The sequence below is a fragment of the Puma concolor genome, chromosome B2, assembly GCF_028749965.1.
Source record: "Puma concolor isolate L17-30 chromosome B2, mPumCon1.1.hap2, whole genome shotgun sequence".
NCBI classification, from domain to species: Eukaryota; Metazoa; Chordata; class Mammalia; order Carnivora; family Felidae; genus Puma; species Puma concolor.
In genome coordinates this window covers 130575394-130593331 of record NC_141671.1, presented here as the reverse complement: position 1 = coordinate 130593331, position 17938 = coordinate 130575394, and the positions used below count along the sequence as shown (strand labels likewise).

The following is a 17938-nucleotide window of genomic DNA, read 5'->3' as shown; positions in this document are numbered from 1 at the left end:
TGTCTCCCTCTCTCTCTGCCCCTTCCCCGTTCATGCTCTGTCTCTCTCTGTCTCAAAAAAATAAATAAACATTTAAAAAAATTAAAAAAAAAAAACAAAAAGATAGATTACTTATCCAATATTCCCAATATTCCTGAGGTGTTGTATTGTGATACCCTAGTTCCTTTAGATTTTCATTACAACCGAACCCTACTCTGATTTTCCTCCGGGCAGCAAATAAACACTAATTGGGCAACCTCACGTCCTTCGAGTTTTATCAGACTGCCTGTCCCACGCTTCCATGCTAACACTAACTGTGGCAAGCGACTGGGTTAGCTGGTTTTTTGTGCTTGTTCGACTTTTATGATTAACGTTTTTCTTAAGCAAACGCTAACTTTTCTGTACAGTGCTCTTCCCCCTGTACAATTATGGGATCGTTGTGGATTGGGGAGAAATAAAGAAGTTATATTACATCGCTTTTCAAAACGTTTTAATTCTTATGGAACATCCGGATAACGTAACCAGCTCTCTTCTCTTGGTCTTTGTTCTACTTGGAAGAGTGTTGAACTCAAGTGGTAATATATAAAAGAAAGAAAGGTTATGGCCAGTCTCACAAAAACAAGTGATAACCTGAAATAACCCAGAAATGCTCAGAAAACTTTCCTATGTCTGATGTTCATGGCACAGCAGAATTTATTACTCAAGGCTCATTCCTGTCTTGCAGTCTAACCAGAGTCCCTTAAATTTTCACACACGGGAATGTCTTTTTCATGATTAAGAAAACAGTCGTGGACCTATAATAGGGAAATGTTGACTGAGAAAATATCTGAAATATCTGAAAATATCAGAACTTAAAATCAACATTTTCGGATACAATTGGATTTTATCAGTGGTCAAGTCATGTAGACATATTTGAATGATGGTAACACATGTATATGTAAGAAACTTATTTAGGCTACAGGCAAAGTCTTTGTGACACACATAGTAGGTACTTGAAACATGTTGAAGAGGTTGTCTCTATTACTCTTTCCATATTTGTCTTCTTCAGACAAATTGTTTGCCATTAACTTGAAAAATAATAAAATTCATACACATATGTAGGTCCTATACAAACATCCTGAGGTTTATGCCCCTTTTTATCTTCACATTTATTTGAACATTTATCTGACGGCCTGTAGTATAATTGTATGGCCTCAGTGGCCCCTGGAATATTTAGCAAAAAGCTCCATAAATGGAGATGCTTTCGAGTTTACGTTCTATAAATTGTTCAATTGATGATGAGTGTCTGAGACACAAAAAAATCTAAGAGAGTGGTTCTCAAATATTCCTTTTTGCCCTAGAAACCTTCCTACAAACTCAGTGTTAGTCTGAAGGCCTAATATAAACCATATTGTGGTGGAGGTGCACTCATTGAGGAAATGTCTAGAAGCCTCCCTGCTCTCTTTTCTATTGGACATTTCCAGAGACCATCAGAGAAGTCCTGGTGCCTGATGTTGATGTTGATGTTGTCAACTCTTCCACCAGGGGTCTGACCATTTGAGTTCTGGCTAAATGATGTCAGGCAAATCTCTCTTCTAGTTTTAAATGTCCTCATCTGTTGAGAGAGAAGTTAGAGCCAGATCTGTCAAGACCTTTTCTATTCTAAATAATAAACTTCCTCACTTATGTCTTCATACTTTTACTTTCTTTCCATTTTCTAAGACGCTGAGCTTCTCTTCAAAACAGGGCCTGTCCTCAGTGAGACAGCATCTCTCTATTTCCCCCTGAGAGATGGACACCCAGGAGACTGAGTGGCAGTGTGGCTCTGCAGCTGTTGTAGGAGGAAGTCACTGAGAATGAGCCAAATCCGGAAAATCTACTCCATGAAATCCAGAAGCCAGGCTGGAATCCTGGGAAGGAAGCCACTTCAGAGGTGTACCTCAAGGTCATGACTGGAGAGTCAGTGGTGGAGAGCTTGAGCCCCAGCTAGGATGAGCCTTTGATTTCTCAAACACCCTTCCCCTCAATCCTTCCTATATTCAAATCTTTCCCTAACCAAGGAGAAAATTTTCTGGTATATGTGAACCAACCTAGTACAAGTTCCAATGTTGAAGAGCTACCTGTAATCACAGTGACAGTAATTTGAATATGTTCTATGTGCCAGTTACTACCCGTAGGCTTTTCATATGCCCTTTAAACCTCACTGCAAGCCTTTGCTGTATCTGTGATTTTTATCCTCAATTTGCAGATAAAGAAACTGACGTGCAGAGGCTAAGTAGCTCCCTAAATTCACAATGTTAGTAAGCAGTGGAACTCTAATTCAAACCCAGGACTGTCTTATTTTCTTACTTCTCTCTCCTCTGAACCAAGAAGCTGACCTTATCTCTTCACCCCTGTATCTACACATGGGGTTTTTTGTTGCTTTACTTAGACTCAAATAAGTTATAAATCCTTCCTATTCTTAACCCTTAAAATGCACTGTTGGAGACAAGAAGCTGTGTTTAAAAAGGGGAACTCTGAAGCTATAGTAACTGGGTTTAAATCCTGGCCTCACTACGTATTAGCTGTGTAATTTAATCCTCTCTGCCTCAGTTTTCTCATCAGTAAAATGAAGTTAAGAATAAGACCTCAAATGGTTATTTGATTTTGAAATCAAATAAGACAAAACATGAGAATCTGTTGCAACAATGTTTGAGTGTGTAACATGCACTTAATGAATATTAAGCATTATTACTTTCTCTGCTTATAAGAAACATAGACTGCACTGTATATGTTGTTGAGCTAGATCTGTAATGTCTATGCTATGGTTATCTATACCAGCAGGGACTGGCAAGGCCAAGATCACTGTCAGTTCCACTCATCACGTTGTCATGTGAAGCCAGATACTTATCAAAATGCTGCTTAGGTGATTGTCTTAGTCTGTTCAGGGTACTATAACAACAACAACAACAACAACAACAAAAACCATAGACTGGGTGGCTTAAACAACACACATTTATTTCTCATAGTTCTCGATGCTGAGAAGTCCAAGATCATGGTGCTGACAGAGTTGGTATCTGGTAAGAACCTGCTTCCTGCTTCATAGACAGCTGTCTTTTCACTGTATCTTCACATGGTAGAAGGAACAACGGAGCTCTCTGGGGTCCCTTTTATGGGAGCACTGATTCCATTCTTGAGGGCTCCACCCTCATGACTTAATCACCTCCCAAATTTTAATATATGAATTCGGGGGGCGATGCGCACAAATATTCGGTCCATAGCAACGAAATGGTGATTACCATACATTATTTTGGGCGTTTAAGACCCGAATTTGTTCCTCTGAGGCCAGAAGGGATTTGGGGCGTTTAAGACCTGAATTTGTCCCTCTGAGGCCAGAAGGGAGGTGGTCATAGAATGGAACTCTTCTTGCTACAACTAATCTTCACTTGTCTCCCCATGAAAGAGGGAAATAAAGATGCCTGAAAATGCTGGATTACCACAACCAATCTTGCATTCTTAGAAAAAATGAAACTGTTGTATTGAAGCCAACAGATTCCTTCTCATCAACAACAACAACAAAAAAAAAAAAACCCAAAAAACAAAAAAAACAAGCTCATTTTCCCACTAAAAGTGAGGTTGGAAGTCCTTGTTCTTCCATAGAAAAACCCAGTATGTTCAACTTCAGCAGCTGCAAATGGTTTACTTTGAAACCTGTGATAGGATTATTTTCTACAGTAAAACTCACTTCAGTCTTTATTTGCATTTCACTTCCAGGCTTTCACAAAGAAAAAAAAAAAGACACCTTTAAATAGCCATATTATAAATTGTTATTTTTGTTAATAGAAATAACAAGAACACTATACAACAAATAAAATATTTTTCATATTCACTTGTCTTGATATTCACAACAACCCTGTGAGGAAAGTAAAACAAATCCATCAGAAAACTCACTGTGTTTTCTCAGCACTCCAAGGTATTAAATCTTAATTTTAGGTTCTTGGCAACAATGTGCAGTGCGAGGCCATCAGCGACATTTTGCTAGATCTTCCTGGTTTTAGACATTTGACCTTTGAATCTCTCCTCTCACTCCCATTGGAATTGTCTTAATTAAAACTGTCCTGTGTCTTGTATCTTATAGCAGCCTCCAATAGGTCTCTTTAGCACAAGTCAAAGCCTGTTGTCATTCATTGTTGTCAAAATCCTGCTCAGCCTTCAAAGACTGAGATTCAATCTCATGTTCCAGAGGAAGTGTATCAGATTCCACTATCAGAATTAATGTCCTTGTCGCTGAACTCTCATCACCTTTTACTTATGGCTCTTCTCATGATAATATGCATTACATCTTACTTTAATAATATCTGTGAATATACTTGTCGCCTCACTTGTCAGTAACACCTTTGAGGGCAAAAGCTCTGATTTATTCAGGTGTGCAATTGCCCAGCCCCAGCCTGGACCTTCCACATGGTAGTGTTGCACGGTTGATAAAATGAAAAAGGTCATAGCACTAAAGTGCTCTAAGACAGCCTATTAAATTTATCAATATCAGCCACTCTCATTGTATAATATTACCAACGTTTGTTCAATGTTAATTCTTCAGCAAATACTGTTTTTGTTTACTTGTTTGTTTTGCGCTAAGGTTGCTTTAATTGATCAAGTAACAGAAACTCTTCTTTGCCCCAATTTTAGTTTGTATCCTATGGAAACCTGCTTGTAGAACAAACAGAATTCAAACTGCCCTTGATCTTCAGAGAGATGTTTAGAAGAAAATAAGGAAGTTGAATCTGAATTGGGACAATTTCATTCACGGGCCTCCTTAAATTAAGCAAGCTGTGGTTAACTTGCAGAGTTCTGAAAGGTCATACTTAGAGAGAATTGAGTTTTGAAAAATGGGGTCAATGATAAGAAGGTAACGTAATTCCAATTTGTCAGGATAAAGAGAAGTCTGTCTTTCAAAACTGTGCTTTGGAGAGAATCAGTTTTTGTCTTGAGGTTACATACAAGACACTTCAAGAAAGATTGATTTTATAACAAAACCAAAATTAAATATTGCTTGATAATTGGCAGAGTAAGTATTATGTGATAATTGGTAGAGAAACTTATCAGCAAGTAATCTTAACACTCTATTTGACATCCACAATTGGATGCCTATGAGACATCTTATATGTAGTGTGCCCTTGTTAAATGAAAAAAAAATGAAAGAATATATAGTGGTTTTTCTTTTGTATAAGGCAAAAGAGGAAAGAATAATGAAATAAGAATATATATATTCTTTGGTACCATGTAAATATAATACATGACCAACACATAAAATCGAAGGGAAGTAAGAGCAAACCCTAAATTTAAACCCTAAAATTTAAACCCTAAAATTAAATAAAAACAACAGCAAAGTAAACTTAACTATATAGCAAATTTATACCAAAATCACGTAGAAAAAAATTAATCTAAATAATTAAAAAAAAATTTAAGTTTATGTATTTTGAGAAGGAGAGAGTACAGCAAGGGAAGGGCAGAGAGAGAGAGAGAAGGAGAGGATGCCAAGCAGGCTCTGTACTGTCAGTGCGGAGCCAGACATGGGACTCGATCCCATGAACTGCAAGACCATGACCTGAGCTGAAATCAAGAGTTGGAGGCTCAACTGACTGAGCCACCCAGGGGCCTCAATCTAAATAATTTTGAACACAGTACTCTGGTTGTGTATTTTGTGTGGGAAATATTTTAAAGGTAAGAATAATCGCAAAAACAATCCTAAATTTTACTTATTTAGTTTTTCATAGCAGTGGTGTGGGTAGAATAGTTGTGAGATTATTTCTGTGTATACTGGGCAAATGAGTAAATATATTGATGTTCTGGGAACTAGGGTTCTCACTATAGTAAAAAAGAGAGAGAGAGAGAGAGAGAGAGAGATAACATGAGGGAGTGTGAGGAGAACACTGCTGGGCTTGAACTCAAGATATCAGTATAACATAATCATTTAGAAAGTTACAGACCAAATGATACCACAGTATAAATGAACAAATGCAGCACCCATATTTTGCTTTCTAAATATTATTGCCTACTAAAGATCCAGAGCTCCTTGCAGAAATGACTGATTATGCGTTCAAGACTAGAAAAATACAAGATGAACATAGAATATCCAGTTGCTTTAGAAAGCAAAAAGATAATCAAATACTGATGAAGACAAGAAGACAAGGGGGTCTTTTCTTTTTACCAGTGACAGAGTAATAGAAACCTCATTTACCTTCCTATCTTAAATAACTAGAAAACTGGGATATACATATATCCTGAGATATATTCCTGAGAAAAGAAAACAAAGTTAAATCTGCAACTGACCCAGCATAATGCTTGAAGGAAATTTCTAGGCTGCAGCATAAGAAGGGGAAACCAACAGAGTTTGGGAGTCTCATTAAATTGAGGAGAAAACAAATTAGAATTCAAGGAGGCCGAGGCAGCCAAAATTTTCATGGCAGAATACTGGAGCGGGGTCAGCTGAGCTCCAAAGGTTTGGAAAGCGTCACCTCAAGTCTGCAGCAGAGTACTGTTTTGTATGGTTTGGAAGCAAGTACTCAAGGCCAATGGAAAGAAGCAGGCTGAAGAATTCTTAGAGCTCAAATGGGGCTGAGAATAATTTGTGTTTCTACCAGACAGGGGAGACAGACCTCATAACACATGGGGCACTGGATAGAATTCTCAGAAAGATATCATCTTTGTAATGGGGATAAATTCATCTTAGATGAAAAATTACTCTTGATTTAACCCAACAAAACTGATTCCAGTGAAGTGATGAATAAAATTGATTCCAAGCACATACCGCTAGAACATGTTCCAACAATAGTTACAGGAATACAACAAAATACAGCATTGACAAGTTAAAAATCTCAAAGTCCAGCATCAAATAAGTAATGACTAGCCATATAAAAAAATAGGGCAATATAATCCATGTCTATGAAAAAAATCAATAAAAATTTATCTCCAAATGACTAAAGTGTTCAGATTGGCAAAAACACTAAAATTGCTATTATAAATATGCTTGATATGCATCAGAAGGTAAAGGAAAACATGAGCACAATAAGCACAAACAATCCTGTGTAGAAATGGGCAGAAGACATGAACATACATTTTTCCAAAAAAGACATCCAAATGGCTAACAGACACATGCTCAACATCACTCATCATCAGGGAAATACAGATCAAAACCACAATGAGATACAACCTCACACCTGTCAGAATGGCTAACATTAACAACTCAGGAAACAACAGATGTTGGCAAGGATGCAGAGAAAGCAGAACTCTTTTGCACTGTGGGTAGAAACACAAACTGTGCAGCCATTCTGGAAAACAGTATGGAGGTTCTTCAAAAAAATTAAAAATAGAGCTACTCTATGATCCAGCAACTGCACTACCAGGTATTTATCCAAAGGATACAAAAATGCTGATTCAAAGGGGCACATGCACCCTCAATGTGTATAGCAGCACTATCAACAGTAGACAAATGGAAAAAGCCCAAATGTCCATTGATTGATGAATGGATAAAGAAGATGTGGTATATACATACAATGGAATATTACTCGGTAATCAAAAAGAATGAAATCTTACCATTTACAACAACGTGGTTGGAACTACAGTGTTTAATGTAAGTGGAATAAATCAGTGAGAGAAAGATAAATATCATATGGACATAGGGGAGGGGAAAAAATAAGATAAAAACAGAGAGGGTGGCCAATCAAAAGAGACTCTTTTTAAAAAAATTTTTTTTAATGTTTATTCATTTTTGAGAGACAGAGACAGAGCAGGGAAGGGGCAGAGAGAGGAAGACACCGAATCTGAAGCACGCTCCAGGCTCTGAGCTGTCGGCACAGAGCCCAACGTGTGGCTTGAACTCACGAGCTGTGAGATCATGACCTGAGCCGAAGTCGGACGCTCAACTGACTGAGCCACCCAGGTGCCCCAAGAGACTCCTTAAATACAGAGAACAAACTGAGGGTTGTTGGCGAGGTGTTGGGTGGAGAGATGGGCTAAATGGGTGATGGGCATTAAGGAGAGCACTTGTTGGGATGAGCACTGGGTGTTATATGTAAGTGATGAAGCACTAAATTCTACTCCTGAACCATTACTACACTATGTTATTCTAACTTGGATTTATATTAAAAAAAAGAAATTCAAGAGATGAAAAATATATAATATCTGAAATGCTAAATATACCAGATGGTGTTTTTTTAAATTTACTTTTAAGAGACAGAGAGAGACAGAGCATGAATAGGGGAGGGGCAGAGCAAGAGGGAGACCCAGAATCCAAAGCAGCCTCCAGGCTCTGAGCTGCCAGCACAGAGCCCGATGTGGGGCTCGAACCCACGGACCACAAGATCGTGACCTGAGCCAAAGTCAGACACGTAACAGACTGAGCCACCCAGGAACCCCACTAGATGGTATTAATAGCAGATTAACCAAAGAAAAAAATGTCAATGAACTTGAAGACATAGAAATAGGAGCTAATAAATGAATCACAGATGGGAAAAATAAAAGCTAAAAGGGAGAGGAGGAGAAAGAAGGAGGAAGAGGAAGACTAGCAACAACAAAACCAACAAATATAACAAGAACAACAAAGCTCCCTGAACAACTCAACAATATCAATCAGTGTAATATGCATGGAGTTGAACTCTGAGAAGGAAAAAATATTTGAAAAATGAATGGCTAAAATGTCCCAAAGTTATATTTATATATTAACTTATATATATTAATTTATATATTATATATTAAAAGATAATTATATATAATTGTATGCATTATCAATAATAATTATATATTTTTATAATATATATCTAAATCTACAAATGCAAGAAGCTCCATTAACCCTGAACAGGATGCACCTAGAAGAAAATCACACTGAAACACATCATAATCCCTTTGATGAAATTAGTGCTAAAAAAGACATTAAAGCAACTAAAAATACAAAGACACATTATTAACAGAGAAACAAACATTAAGAATGACTTCGGTTTCCCTGTCAGAAACTACGCAAATTAAAAAAAAAAAAAAACACGAAGGAATGACATTTTTAAATTTCTGAAAGAAAAAAATCTAAAATTCTGTAACCAGCAAATATGTCTTTCACAAATGAAGCAACATAAAGGATGTTTTTGACCATGAAAATCCAAGCAGACTTGCACTAGAAAAATGTTAAAGAAAGTTCTTTAGGTAGACACAAAATACCAAATAGATGTTTAGATCTACACAAAGGGAGTGAAAAGGGCTAGAAAATGATGTGTATGTGGGTAAATAAAAGAAAAACTTTTATTTATTTATTTATTTATTTATTTATTTATTTATTCTGAGAGAGAGAGAGAGAGAGAGAGAGTGGGAAGGGGCAGAGAGAGAGGGAGAGAGAGATAATCCCAAGCAGGCTCTGTCAGCTCAGAGCCCGATGCAGGTCTCGAACTCACGAACCCCTGAGATCGTGACCTGAGCCAAAATGAAGAGTTGGACGCTTTACTGACTGAGCCATCCAGGTGCCCCAAGGTTTCTCATTTTTAATTGCTTTAAACATAATTGGCTGCTTAGAGCCAAAATAACAGTGACTGCATTAATAATACATACAGAAGTAACTTGTATGATGACGACAAAAGCACAGAGGACCGTAGGGGAGATACGGAAACATATTGCCGTAAAGTTCTTACACTGTTTGTAAGGTAGTGTAATATTTGAAAGTACATGGGATTGGTTAGATATGCACATTGTAAATTCTACGTAACCACTCAAAACAAAACAAAGAAATAGATAAAATTTTATAGAAGCCCCTTTGAAGGGGCTTCTGCTAATTACATTTGTGGCAAATTTGAACATCAGTGGGATAATGATAGTTCTAGCACATTAATTTTTTAAAATCCTTTCAGATTTTAGTGATGATCAAAAAGGGAGAAAGAGAGAGAGAGAGGAGAAGAAACAACAAAAAAGAAAGTTGTTTTTTATAAAAGAATGCCAACGAGTACACGAAGAAGAAATGACAGGCTTAAAAAATTTGCTGTGGGGCGCCTGGGTGGCTCAGTCGGTTAAGCGTCCGTCTTCGGCTCAGGTCACGATCTCGCGGTCCATGAGTTCAAGCCCCGCGTCGGGCTCTGTGCTGACTGCTCAGAGCCTGGAGCCTGTTTCAGATTCTGTGTCTCCCTCTCTCTCTGACCCTCCCCCATTCATGCTCTGTCTCTCTCTGTCTCAAAAATAAATACACGTTAGGGGCGCCTGGGTGGCGCAGTCGGTTAAGCGTCCGACTTCAACCAGGTCACGATCTCGCGGTCCGTGAGTTCGAGCCCCATGTCGGGCTCTGGGCTGATGGCTCAGAGCCTGGAGCCTGTTTCCGATTCTGTGTCTCCCTCTCTCTCTGCCCCTCCCCCGTTCATGCTCTGTCTCTCTCTGTCCCAAAAATAAAATAAACGTTGAAAAAAAAAATTAAAAAAAAAAAAAATAAATAAATAAATAAATAAATACACGTTAAAAAATATTTAAAAAAAAATTTGCTGTTTTGCAAACCTAAATAAATAAATGATAAGTGAATAAATGTTTCATGGAAGAATAATTAATGGATGCTAAAACCACTGGGCGAAATTTTTTTGAGGAACTAAATATTCATACAGTTTAAAATTTTTACTTCACCAAATATTATTTATTAATTACAAAGAGAAGTTTCTTTGGAATAAAGAGCTCTGACAGAAATTACCTTGAACAAGTAATCAACTTGGTATTCGTAGTAACGGGACTATTATTTGCCATTTGGCAAGATGCAATGAGAAGGATACATCAAGTTTGAAGTATTCTTGCCAGGCATTAAAATAAAAATTAATGTTTATTTATTTTTGAGACAGAGAAAGAGGGGCAGAGGGGTAAAGAGAGAGGGAGACAGAGCATCCAGAGCGGGCTCTGCACTGAGAGCACAGAGCCCGGCGAGGGGTTCAAACTCACCAGCCGTGAGATCACGACCTGAGCTAAAGTCGGACACTTAACTGACTGAGCCACCCAGGCGCCCCGCCAAGCATTTTAAATATGAATTTAATCATGAGGACATAATAGTACAAATTCAGAATGTAGGACATTCTCCAAAACAATTGTCCCGAATTACTCAAAAAGGTCAATGTCAAGACAGACAACAGCAATGAATTTTTTAAAAGTACAAGGCAGTTGTCTTACATTAAAGGAGATTAAAGAGACATGACACTCAGATGTGATGTGGGAACCCTGACTGGGAAACTGAGGCATTCTAAGTATACACGAGGGTCACCGGGCAGTGAGAGGCAGAAACAGGAGACCAAGCTGGTTGTGCTCATCTCCAAAGCCTAGGCTCAACTTTTTGTCACTATTCGTGGGTTTTTACAAAATCTCACTGTTAGCTTGTTGAACGTTAAAGAAGAATTTTAAACCTTGGTGTTTCAGAAGTGCCGTTTTCACAACCCACTTCGTCTCATCGGTCGACAAAAAACCCCCACGTGTCCCAGATTTCAAGGAGCGTGTTTATCTTAGACCACAGAAGTGACAGGTGATTTACTCCATCCTAAATAAAATAAAATAAAATAAAATAAAATAAAATAAAAATTTACAGATAGAGACACTCTTTACACCTAAAGATAGATCTAGAATATGGAGTCTAGCTCTTCACTTCCAGGACTCCAATCACAGGCACCTACTCTTTGGATACCGGGAAGGAAGCGAGTTAATGTGAAAGCCGAGGAGGGGAATGACACAGAAGTAGAACGTTTAATAGGAACAAGATGTGTCTGTAGCCCCTGTCTCCATATTTAGCTCAGCTTCCATCCATCATTTGCAAAGGGAGGCATGAAAAGCATCATGTTTGTGTTGAAAGGAGGAAAATGTGAGTGGCATTCTTGGTAGCAAGGCTTGGAAGTGGGAGGCGGTGGGGAGCTATATATTATACCTGGAACGCAGGCATACTGGTGCCAGCTTCAAAAATGGACTGAGAATAAGAGGGAGCTAAAATTTTAACAGAATCTGGAGCCTTTTGAAGTGTGAATGAATGAAATGAGATGTGTGAACATGCACAGACCCGTCCTTCTGTTCCTCCTAGGAAGCTCCCAGCCCGCAGATCCCCAGATACCCGCAGAGGAAAAGACCTTCTGCATGAGGACACGCTGTGGGTTTTCCCTGTCAGAACTGCGCGGGGCACGAAGGATGTGTGTCGGCCTCCTCTCTGGCCAGTTTTAGCTCTCTCAAGTGATTGGGCTTCCTCGGGTCCGTGATGGAGCAGGCCGTGCTGTCAGGGACATCTCCAGACATTCACTGGCACGTTCACAGGGTGGATGTATCTGTGAAACACATTTGGCTCTTTGTCTCCTCTTGATGGTTGCCTGCCGTTCTCAGCATTACCGAGGGTGCTCTGAAAAGCCGAAGCTGGCGTCCCGCAAGCTTTCCCTGTGGGGGCTTCAGTTGGACTAAATCTCCCTTTAGAATTTCGTTTCCCAGAGGATCCAAGTTGGAAATGGTTAGATGCAAAATCATCCCAGTTCTCCAAGATTTGGGCACTCTGAATACTTTTGATGAGAAGCGGGTGCATGGAACAGAGACACAGCATATGGAGAACAAAGGGTCTGCGTGTTCAGGAAGTGGGGACCTTCAATTCTTCCACGTGCAATGAGCGATCCAAATATTAATCACCGTTTCTTCAGAGCCCTCAATTCTTGTTTGATATACCACCCCTTTAATATAGCTATTACTTTATTCATTTCTCTCTTTTTTTTGGAATTTCTGATATTATTGTTCATATTGATCACAATCGTCCACTTGATTCATTTTTAAGGCATCGAAGAGAGTGCTTTTCAATTTTTGCAAATGTTGTCCCGTGACTCTTCTCAAAAACAGGTGTTCCCCCCACTTCCCAAAAGCTCGCGTTACACCACTCACTTTTACAAGAGAACTAATAGGACCTGTTTCTGCTAACCGAAAGAAATCCAAAGAGGATTTTTGCTTTTACAAAAAAAGGCGAAAAGCCAAAAGAACGTTCAGCGCCTGTTTTGCAGAGAGCTGTTTCAGAGGCAGCGTGCCCAGGGCAGTGAGAATGGCGCTTCCAATCCCCCTCCCCTGAAACTGCACTCAACACCTCAGCATCAAGCCGCCATAGCTTCGAACCGTGTCTGTGACCATCTGTGCTTTATCTCAATTTATTTTGCGTGTCCGTTAACAAGATGTGGCCTAAGGTATCTGCAAAGTCTAAGAAAGGTTATGTTTGGGGCCTGAGAATGCTCGAAATTGTTTCTATGGGAATTAATGGTAATTACTTTCTTTGCTTGCTGCCGTTTCAACTTGGGAAAAGTTTCACAGGAATGCTCCACTTCTGGACAGCAAGGGAAACCCGTAATTTCCTTTGTGCTCCAGTTGTTTTCCTATTTGGACTTCTAGCTGCAGAAATGCCAAACCCTCCCTTTCCCATTGTGCTTTACTTGGAGATCATTCTGTTGTAGGAATGTGGAAATAGAGTCTTGCCCTTAGTCCCATGCACATGATTGATGAAGCTGGGACCAGACTTCATCATTCCTGACTCCTGGAATTAGTATCATCCCATTGTCCCACTTGCCTCTGACAAACTCTAATTCCGCAAGCCCCCCACCCACACGGAGCAGGTCCTCAGTAAGCTCCTGTTAACTCAGAGGAACCAGGGATATCGAGGATTAGATATTATTTACAGGGCCGGCAGCACTTAAACATTCGCCGGGGCCAGCAGAGGTGTGGTGAGTTTCTTTTGGCCATTGCAGCTATTGCGAGCAGCCGTATCTTTGGAAAATGCAAGAGTTAAACATGGATTCAGTCAAGAAGGAAGATCTGTTCCCAGGAGGGTCTCCTTTCCCCTTATAGGTGGACACAAGCTGTGAGAAGGATTCTATTAGGGCCTCATAAAGACCAGTAGTGTGTGGTAAAGTTCTCTTGTTTACCCGTGGTGGAGAAACATACGTGTCTTCTGAATGAGAGGTTTGGCTGTTTTTGGTAGATGGGAGGTAAAGGTAGTATCTGCTGGAAGTGGAAGCAGGAGTGGTGAGTGAGGATGGGGTAGTGGTGCAATAGGCAGAGTTCTAGAGGTAGGTTTACCCTGAGAGGGAGATGCACTGGGACAGTGAGACATCCGGGGTGGTGACATGGTAGCCACATATTCCTAGCAGGGTTCTGTTAAGTGACACAGGTCACTCAGCCTGGAGATTTGCTTGGACACTGAGTCATTTTGGCTCATTCGGGCATAGTAACTTCTCATTACCTCTCATTCCTCTTCTTTCACCTTTTGGGTTCTTTTGAACCCTCTGACTTTGTAGCTCTTGACCTTGGTGGTACATTAAAGTCATGTGGGACATTAAAAAATAACAGGGCGCCTGGGTGGCTCAGTCAGTGAGGTGTCTGATCTCAGCTCATGTCACGATCTCACAGTTCGTGAGTTCAAGTCCCTCATCAGGCTCTGTGCTGACAGCCCGGAGCCTGGACCCTGCTTCGGATTCTGTGTCTCCCTCTCTCTGCCCCTCTCCCAATCACACTCTGTCTGTGTCTCTGTCTCTGTCTCTGTCTCTCTCTCTCAAAAATAAATAAGCATTAACAAAATAAAAAAAAAAAAGTAATGTTAGGCTTACCTGCAGAAATTCTTAATTCTTCTGGGTTGAGCCTGGGCCTCAGTATAGTTAAGACTCCCTAGGTGATTCTAATATGTATCCATGATTGCCAACAAAATAAAGATCTAAAACTCAGGAGAACCCTTCACGGTTTGATTCTGCAAGGCTGGATATACAAAGATTCTGATTAGTAAGACCCTTCCACTGGACTTTGGCAGCTTCCTTCACTAGAATGATATTGATAAGATAAAGCTGACATTCTGTTCATAAGCCTTGCCACAATCCTATGGACACTCCTAACAAATAACCGAGATGCAGAAAACTCCAAATGCTGCTAGTTTATACGGTGCATCTTCATTATGTTCCCAGTGGGGAACTTCCTTTAAGGGCTCTTTAGGATTCGTGCAGCTTCTTTATGCTATGAGGTGTAGGCTGTGGCTTACCAAACATGTCTAGAAAGAATCTCCCTTAGCCCAGGACTTCAACCCTTTGCTTACTCTCTGATTTTCCTGAAATGTGTTTGGGACACATTATAGAATGGGACATTCCACTCCCACATTTTTGTTTGCCACTTAAACCCTAGATTGTCATCAAGACATATCCTGATCACTAACACATGCAATAAGCACACAGTATGTTTTTTTTCCCCCTTTCTCCCTGCTGGATGGTACATAGAAAACACACACTTGGGAATCAAGCAACCTCAGCTGTACTTCCAACTCTAGCTAAATAGCTATGTGATTGTGGGACAACCTTCATTTCTTCTTGATTCACCCTTCTGTAGAACAAAGGGGATTGAAGTAAATATCTGGTTTTCAACACTACCTGCCTTTTTACAGTGAGAGTACCCTTTCCTCAAAAGCATGCTTACTATAAAAGTCAATATATAAATCTGATTGTCAGGAAGCTGTACTGATTGTGGGGCTTTGGGAGGACCTGAAGCCCCTTGGGTTTCCTCATCTCCTCCCCTAACCTTGAAGTGATTCCACGGAATCCGCAGGATATAAAAAGGAAGGTCGAAAGTATATGCACTAATTAGTTCAGGTCTTTTCTACCGTATTATTCTCTGAGTACAAATGCACGCACACATGCACATATATACACATGCACACTGAGTTTGATGTTTCAGGCTTAAGAGGTAGTAGATACAGTGAGACAGACTAGCAGTGATAAAAACTTAGAAATGTTATGCACTCGTTGGTAGGGCATGGAAAGATACAGGTCTTGGGAGTGCATTGTGCCTCCTTCTAAGGACAGCCAGGCAGTGAATGGTCAATCAGGTTTGGTGACTACCAGGTACTCGGTGGTCTGGAGGGTTAACACCTTGTAGCAGGTGATATCCCATAGGTAGTGACTTCATGACCGGGAATCTGGGAACAGGGTCTTGGAGAGAGACCCGTAAGGAAGCAGGATAGAAACAACTGGCGTTACTTATTTTTGAGAAGGAGGAGGTCCATATTTATACGAAGTATTCACTGCCTGTTGGAAGTACTATCCCGTAGGTCCCCTATATTCCAGATAGGCTTATAAAAACAAGTTACACAAACAAGTCATACATTCTTTATAACTAGAAGTGAAAAGTAGCATTTCTCTTCATTTCCCCTGGTTCTCCTGGATATCTCCATAACTCTAAATGCTTACTTGAGGGACAGCTGTTTAGCTCTCAACCAATATACTTGTCTCAAGAAAGATTTCACAGGACTTTCTTTGGCCTGAAAGAATGCTTACTCCCAATTCAGCAGGGTTCCAAAAAATAAAATATTACCTGGGGTCAGATATCCATTTTCTTAAAGCAGACATACTTAACTTTAAGGAGAAAAGCTTGCTGAATCTTATAAGTTAGTTTAATATTTCTGGGGTCCTTCTAACCCTAAATGAAGAGGCATGTAATCTCCCTTCTCTTGCTAAAAAAAAAAAAAAAAAAAAAAAAGAAAAGAAAAGGGTTTGACTTTCATGCTATGCTCTGGAAATAAAATTGAAATCCATCTTAAGACTGTTTCTTTCAGAACTTTCACATTAATCATGCTTTATCGTTTGTTTATGATATGTGCCATTTACCTGATGAAACCATTGATAACTGGTATCATTCAAATAAGTGAGGTGTTAGTCATAAGTGTCCACCACAGTGCCTGGCACCCATAAAAACAACAATTAAACAAAGCAACCGGCTTCGAGCCAACAAAAAACAGTCTCGGAGGCTTGGTTTCAGTTAGGCCTGGACTGACTGAGTTGAAGTCAGGAAAAGGCTGTCTGGCCTGCAAGGAACCAGCTAGATGGTCACTTACAAATATAATTTGAAGGGGTTTGACCTTCCGACAGCAACTCTCTCTGGTTTGTCTGCTGTACTCTGGAGCTGGAGTGTCTGGACTCTCACTGTTGAATGTTGCTGCCACATGGGGATGGCAGGGAGTGTACCATCATTTTGGTATGCTTTCTGAATAGTTGTAAGTGTAGGAGGTTAATTAATGATTTCCTACTCAGGTTTTGGTAGCATGAGGCTTCCATCAGCCACAGTGGAAGTCCTGAGTGCATTGATAGAGTCAGGTGGGTGTTGCTGGTGAGGGGTGATGAATAAGATACATGGGAACGCTGGGTAGGGCAGAAGGCAAACTTAGGTTAACTCCATGCTAATTCCTAGTGATTGCCTTGCCTCTTAGTCTTCATAATTCATTGAAGGAGATTGTTGTGCTTAATGTTTGGGAAGATACCAAAAAAACAAAAAAATGGCAGAGATGACTCCTTCCCTCATATAGTGTATAATTTAGATGAGGAGATAAAACATATATGAAATGATTGGTTATGCATTGGTGCATTTTTAAGCATGAAGATAATGGTTGGTGCCATTTTGGCTTAATAGTGGTATCAGCAGAATTTTTAGTGAAATGAGATCATAATTTTATCTTGCACTGTGAGAGCTCCCTATTAATATGGAGATTGGGATAGCTGACTAGGAGAGTCTTATTTTCTTTGTGGAAAAGATGAAGATGGTTGTATCCATGTGCTATTTCTTTGCAAAACAATAATGCAGAGTGAGGTCTTACCCAAACTCAAAACATGGGCCTATCTGTTCTTCTGACTTCACCTCTCATATGAGCTCATAAGAAAGAGAAGGGTCAGATCTTGACCACAGCCTCTGTGAATCTACATTTATCATCATGTAGATAATAGCTGCACAAAATGGGTTTAGCATTTAAAGAGTAGTAGCAACAGCATGACCTGGAAGCTGGAAGCTCATAGAAATGCAAATGATCACCCTTCGAATCCTCAACCCTCTAGAGGATGTTTCCCAGGAACTTGTGTTTTAACAAGACTCTTAGATTCTTATACAAGCTAAGGAAGACTGAAGAAATATTGTCATAGAAAATAGAGTTGACTGACAACAGAGCTCATCTTTTTTTGTAGATCAGTCCCCGTACATA

At 39.7% G+C, this 17938-nt stretch overlaps 1 long non-coding RNA gene across 1 annotated transcript; it reads right to left on the bottom strand.

Moving 5' to 3' along the window:
* Nucleotides 1–10749: 10749 nt before the first annotated feature.
* On the bottom strand, nt 10750–16485 carry LOC147581258 (uncharacterized). The gene is made up of 2 exons (XR_015251586.1): nt 14541–16485; nt 10750–13938 (listed from the first exon to the last, which is right to left on the bottom strand). It is a non-coding gene; the product is annotated as an uncharacterized LOC147581258 (long non-coding RNA).
* Between the last annotated feature and the right edge of the window lie 1453 nt (nt 16486–17938).